Source organism: Pinus tabuliformis, chromosome 4_2, assembly GCF_031772625.1.
Source record: "Pinus tabuliformis cultivar Carrire ecotype Pingquan chromosome 4_2, CPIR1, whole genome shotgun sequence".
Taxonomy (NCBI): Eukaryota; Viridiplantae; Streptophyta; class Pinopsida; order Pinales; family Pinaceae; genus Pinus; species Pinus tabuliformis.
The window spans coordinates 19,477,177-19,483,182 of record NC_142304.1 but is presented as its reverse complement, the minus strand read 5'-3'; positions in this window follow the sequence as shown (position 1 = coordinate 19,483,182).

The window sequence follows — 6,006 nt, the reverse complement described above, 5'->3', positions numbered from 1 at the left end:
TTTGACAATCATAACTTTTGTTTTTTTAGTGTTAACAGTCATACCCATGGTAGAGCAGAAATCCTTAAGAAGCCTGAGTTGCTTATCAAGATCAGATGGGCACCTTGCCAAAAGAACAATATCGTCAGCATAGAGAAGAAGGATGACGACTATCCTAGCTAAGATCGTGCCATCACATCCTGCTTCCTCTAAATAGCCTTCGAGCTTATCGATGTAAATTCCAAATAGGGTAGGGGAGAGGGAGCAACCTTGTTTAACTCCGATGTTACACTTAATATCTTTCGACCACCCCTCATTGCTCTTTAGCTTGGCAATTACATTCTTGTATAACCTTATAGTCGCAGCTCTCAACTCAAGAGGAACCTTTAGCTCTTCTAATCTATTCCAAAGGTTGTATCTAGGAACCGTATCCAAAGCCTTTCTAAAGTCCACAAAGCAACAAATAAATTGGATATATCATTATGACATTCCTCCGCAATGATCCTAAACGTAACGAGGTGGTTTGTTGTTGAGTGATGCCTTCTGAAACCTACTTGGCCTTTAGCCCACTTACCTTCACTTTCAAGCCATATGCTTAACTTCTTTTCCAAAATACTACCATATAACTTGGCTAAGAGAGGGTTGGTCATAATTGTCCGATAATTAGAGGGGTTATTTGTATCCCCACTTTTAAAAATAGGGATAATGAGGCTCTTAGTCCAAGGCTTAGGGAATCCTTACTTGACTGCTTGATTGAAAAGCTTGTGGATGTGGGGGATGAGGATAGGACCTCCAATTTTTAAGATTTCCGCCTGGTAACCTTCAATGTCCTTAGCTTTCCCATTAGTGAGGTGATTAACCCCAAACTTAATGTCTTCTAAAGAGAAAACTTCTTTCATTGTGAGCAAGGTTTCCAAATTATCCATGACATTTGGAGATTCATAAAGCTTTTTAAGATAGGAATTCCAATCGTGAAGAGAAATTTTATTATTATCTTTAGTCTTCCTAGTCAGAATTTGCCTCCAAAATTTCTTAGGAGCTACCTTAGAGAGGTGTAAGAGATTCTCTTGTCTTTGACGAATGTACTGCCTCTTTTTCCTTTTAGTTAGGGCTTTATATATTTTTATCTTGTCCATTGTAAGAGATTCATCAACAACTTCCTTAATTGCTCTCCTTGCACTTTTACACTCTTTGTCATACCATGGATTGGTTTTGTTATTTCTTTTATTGTTTGAAACTTCAATTGAGAACTTGTTAATAGAATATGAGAGGGTTGTAGTAAAATTATGATAGAGGTCTTCTGTCTATATTAGATAAAGGAAGCAAATTAGTTTTTAATTCATTTAGAAAGGAGATCATTTTTATTTATGTCAAATATTAAGTTCTTTTGGCTGTAAGTATTATTTTCTGTGGGAACTCTATGCATGAAAAAATTGAGAGTTATAAGTAAAGGCCTATGATTAGAGTCAGGTTCATGGTCGTTTAAGATGTCAAAATTTATTATTTCGTTGTATAATAGAAGATCAGAAATAACGTAGTCTACCAAACTACTACCAAGTCCATGGATGCAGGTCATTTAGACTATCCATAAATATTTATTTTTTATTTTTAATATATAAATATATTAAAAATTTCATTTTTTAAATTATAAATGATATAAAAATTATTATACAAATTTGGATTTTTACATATAATATTTCTTACGAAATTTGTTTTTAACATATAAAAATATAATTAAATATTAATTTTATTTTTTTACTTATTAATATAATTTTTTATTTTTATAATACTTTAAATTTATATATACTATAAAAACCTATTATAATTTTGAATATAATACTTTTATTCATCTTTCAATTTCTTACTTTCAATATTCACTCAATCAAATGGAAAGATATATAATAATGCTAACAATCAACCAGTAAATCACAATAATGCTAAACAATGAACAAAAGTTCACTTATTTTTCTAGTTATTTTATTATTTTTATTTCAGATTTCGTATTAATATGTATTGTGTTTGGCTCTTATGAGATTTGGAATTTATTATATTATTAATATAAGTCTATTTTAATCACGGTTCTATTTTCGACAAATTTTTAACATTTGAAAATTTAAATTTGTGAATTGCTTCATATAATATACATATATGCATAGTTGACACTAAAATATTGTCAATTTTATTTAATATTTTATTTATCACCTATATTTAATATTTTATTATAAATAATATTTTTTAAATTTCATATATCAATTTTATATTAGAAATTTATTGAATTACACATTTTTTATATATTGAATTATTTTACTTTTAATTATTTCTTGATTTTGATAATTGAAATACTTTACTATGATCAACATATTTGTTTGTGTTATATACACATATAAGAACTTTATATGAAATATATTAGTTAAAGTGAAATAGAACTATTTTTACATCATCTTTTTCACACTAGGTTGTCATATTAAAAATGAATTGAGCTAGACAATAAGAGTGAGATTATTAATTTTTTATAATGCTTTTTGAGCCGAGAGACTTATTCTACAACTCAGTATGATGTGTAACCTTGTCAATCCATCATAAAAGTTGAAATTTTGCTCATGTCTGCCAAAATAAAAATTTTAAAAAATCTAAAGATAAATAAAATTAAATAGCTATACAAAATATTTAAACAATGTTCGCTCATAAAAAAAATTGCACGTAAAGAAATTGGATCCTTCTCTGCTCATATTAGATCCATATTTAAGATGGATCTATGTTGGTAATTACTTCTAACCAAATATGTATTTTTACTTAGGTTTTTATGATAGGCAACATTGTTTTTTATTTAGAGTTTTAGAGTTTTTTTACTTTTTCACAAAACACATGTTAATTCCACATTGTAGAGGAAAAATAATAATTCCATTTAAAAAAAATGATATTTATAAACATTGTAATTCGGATTTGAAAATTTTTAATATGTTTTAGTTTGAAATTTTATTCCCCATCGAAAAAATGAAAATGATAACAATAGATTTATCTTTTAGTTGATAGTAATTTATATTTAACATTTTTATCTTATTTAATATATAAATTTTTAAATAGCATGTATTTAACATTTTTATTTGCAGTTTTAGATTATTAAGAGATTTGTATGTATATTTAACACTAATATATTTTCATAAAGTTTTATGAAATTTATGAATGTTGTAATTTAAAGGTTTTTTTTTTTTTTTTTAAATATATTTTCTTAAACTTTAAATTACACTTTATTAGGTTAGTATTATAACTATATAAATTAAATGACTATGGCTGATAAATATCAATAGACATCCATCCATCATGAATATCAAAATATTTACTTCAAATACCTCTAACTAAAATTTTAAAATCATAAAAAATGACTACATTATAACTTTATTATTATAATTGTATACAAATAATATAGAATTTAAACATATATACATTAATTTCTAACCATGAAGATTCATCCCATTTTAAAAAGATACAAAAAGATATTGTCTTTCTCATAAATAAAATCAAACTTGTAAACTTTCACCACTAAGCCACTATCTTGAATTAGTTTTTGGTGTAGAGTGTGGGTGTGCTGAAATGCATTTTTTCATTATCATATGGTTTTAACTATAATTACCAAGTTTCAATTTAGATAAAAATTTCATATGATAAACTAAAATATTAGATGAAAATGTTTTGATTTTTTTCATACATTTTCATAACTTAACACACACACACATATAATTTTCTTAAGGTAACATGGTACTGCTTTAGACTTAATTTCTTCTTTAATCATTTTAAAATATAAATAATTTTTAATAATATAACAGTTTGAAAATACAATTCTATAGGTTTCAAAACTAAGATATAAGATTATTTCTAGTTTTAGTTTTAAAACTAACTCTCATATTTATAGAAAATCTTTCCTCGTCATAAATATATTCAGAAAATTAATTACTGATTGAGATTGCCTATTTTCACAATTCAATTTTTTTCTTTTCTTATCTTTTAACTTTCCATACATTCAAAACAAAAATGAAATTTCGCCATTCTTTCTATTTCCATTTCCATTTTCTTTTACCCCACTGCAATTTCACATATCTATTTTACATTCAAACAGTGCTGTCACAATTCAATTTTTTTCTTTTCTTATCTTTTAACTTTCCATACATTCAAAACAAAAATGAAATTTCGCCATTCTTTCTATTTCCATTTCCATTTTCTTTTACCCCACTGCAATTTCACATATCTATTTTACATTCAAACAGTGCTGTCTTTAGCATTCCATGTCCACTAGCAAACAAAATCTAAATAAACTACAAACCATGGATTTTCAGTACTTCGATTCACTCGACAGATTTATTAAAAAAAAATCAATTATTACTAGCTCAACCTAGAAACCTGACCCAAAAATATTAAGAAAATGGAAGCTAACATAAACAATAATACAATAAAATAATAAGATTATGTTTTTTTATAAAGTAAATATAAAATCATTTATAATGGTATATTATTTAGTCAACTTCTTCTGTTACCCATTTCCTTTTACCCAACTGCAATCCCACATCTATTTTGCATTCAAAAAAGTGCTGTCCTTAGCATTCCATGTCCACGAGCAAACAACTACAAACCATGGATTTTCAGTGCTTCGATTCACTCGGTTTATTCGACAGATTTATCCAAAAAAAAAAAAATCAATTATTGCTAGCTCAACGTAGAAACCTGACCCAAAAATATTAAGAAAATTGAATTTAACCTAAACAAGAATACAATAAAATAATAAAGATTATGTTTTTTTATAAAGTAAATATACAATCATTTATAATTGTATATTCTTTAGTCAACCTCTTCTGCTGCCCTACTTTCAGATTTTGTAGGGATTTGTGTTGCAGTTAGACTAGGCGTGTATGTATAACAGTCATTTCGAAAGCACCGATAACCGGTATTGATGGTGTATTATTGGTATGACTGGATGGCGGTATTTATGCCCCCACCTATCTTTATCTTTATTTACGCCTACTTCTCTTCCTGTTTACGCCGACCTTTATATTACAGATATTCTGATTGGCTTGAGGAGGCGTCCCAGACCTAGAACCCGGAAGTATCCCGTAGGTAGGATCGCGGTTTATTTGATGCACTGCTCATAACTGAAGTTGGCCGTATTGCGTAGTAAAATTGCGTTTTACAATATATATTCCATACTTCAAATGTATAAGTGAATTTTATGCATATAGTTTTGTGCATAAAACAGTAATAAAATGGCAATTACTGATGCCCTTTATGAAAGATACTACAATATAAATGTTTTAATATAAATTTATTTATTTATAAAATTTATTAATCTAAGTAAATCTATCCAATTTTTTTAATTCAATATTGATTTAGCTCATAAACCTGAAATCAAGTTGATTTTACCAACGTAAGCGATTTTTTTTACTGATAAAAATATCATAATAGGATAAGTCAAATTAAATTTAAATTATTTAGGTTATAATAATTTATTTTTGGTTAAGATTCATAGTGTTGTATTTATAATTAAAAATAAATGGTATGTTTTTTATTATGCAGTATTTTGTTTCTCTCAATAAAATTATAGTTAACATAATTTATATCTAAATTTTAATTATATAAGAAAATTAAATAGTAGATTGAATCTATTGAATATAGACCTTAGCAATAAAATTTAAATTTAATTTTCACAAATTACAATTTACTTGTTAATAATACTTTATTTAATTTAATGTATTATTATAATTTAACCATTACTACAATGTCTCCCTCCTAATTTTAGATTTAAAGCTTAATTGATTTGATGCAAAGTCTCTCTTAAGACAAAAAAACACTTTTATTTTCTGGAATCTTTACTAATGAAAAATGATATTTATCAAATACTCAATGTACACTTCACGCCCTTCATCCTGTAAATATTTGTTATTTTCTTTTAAGTTGCAAGGCTCAGTAAATTCTAGATTAGGTGAAAGTATGGTAAAAAAACTTTAGATGAAAACTTTATTTTATTTTATTTCTTTGAAA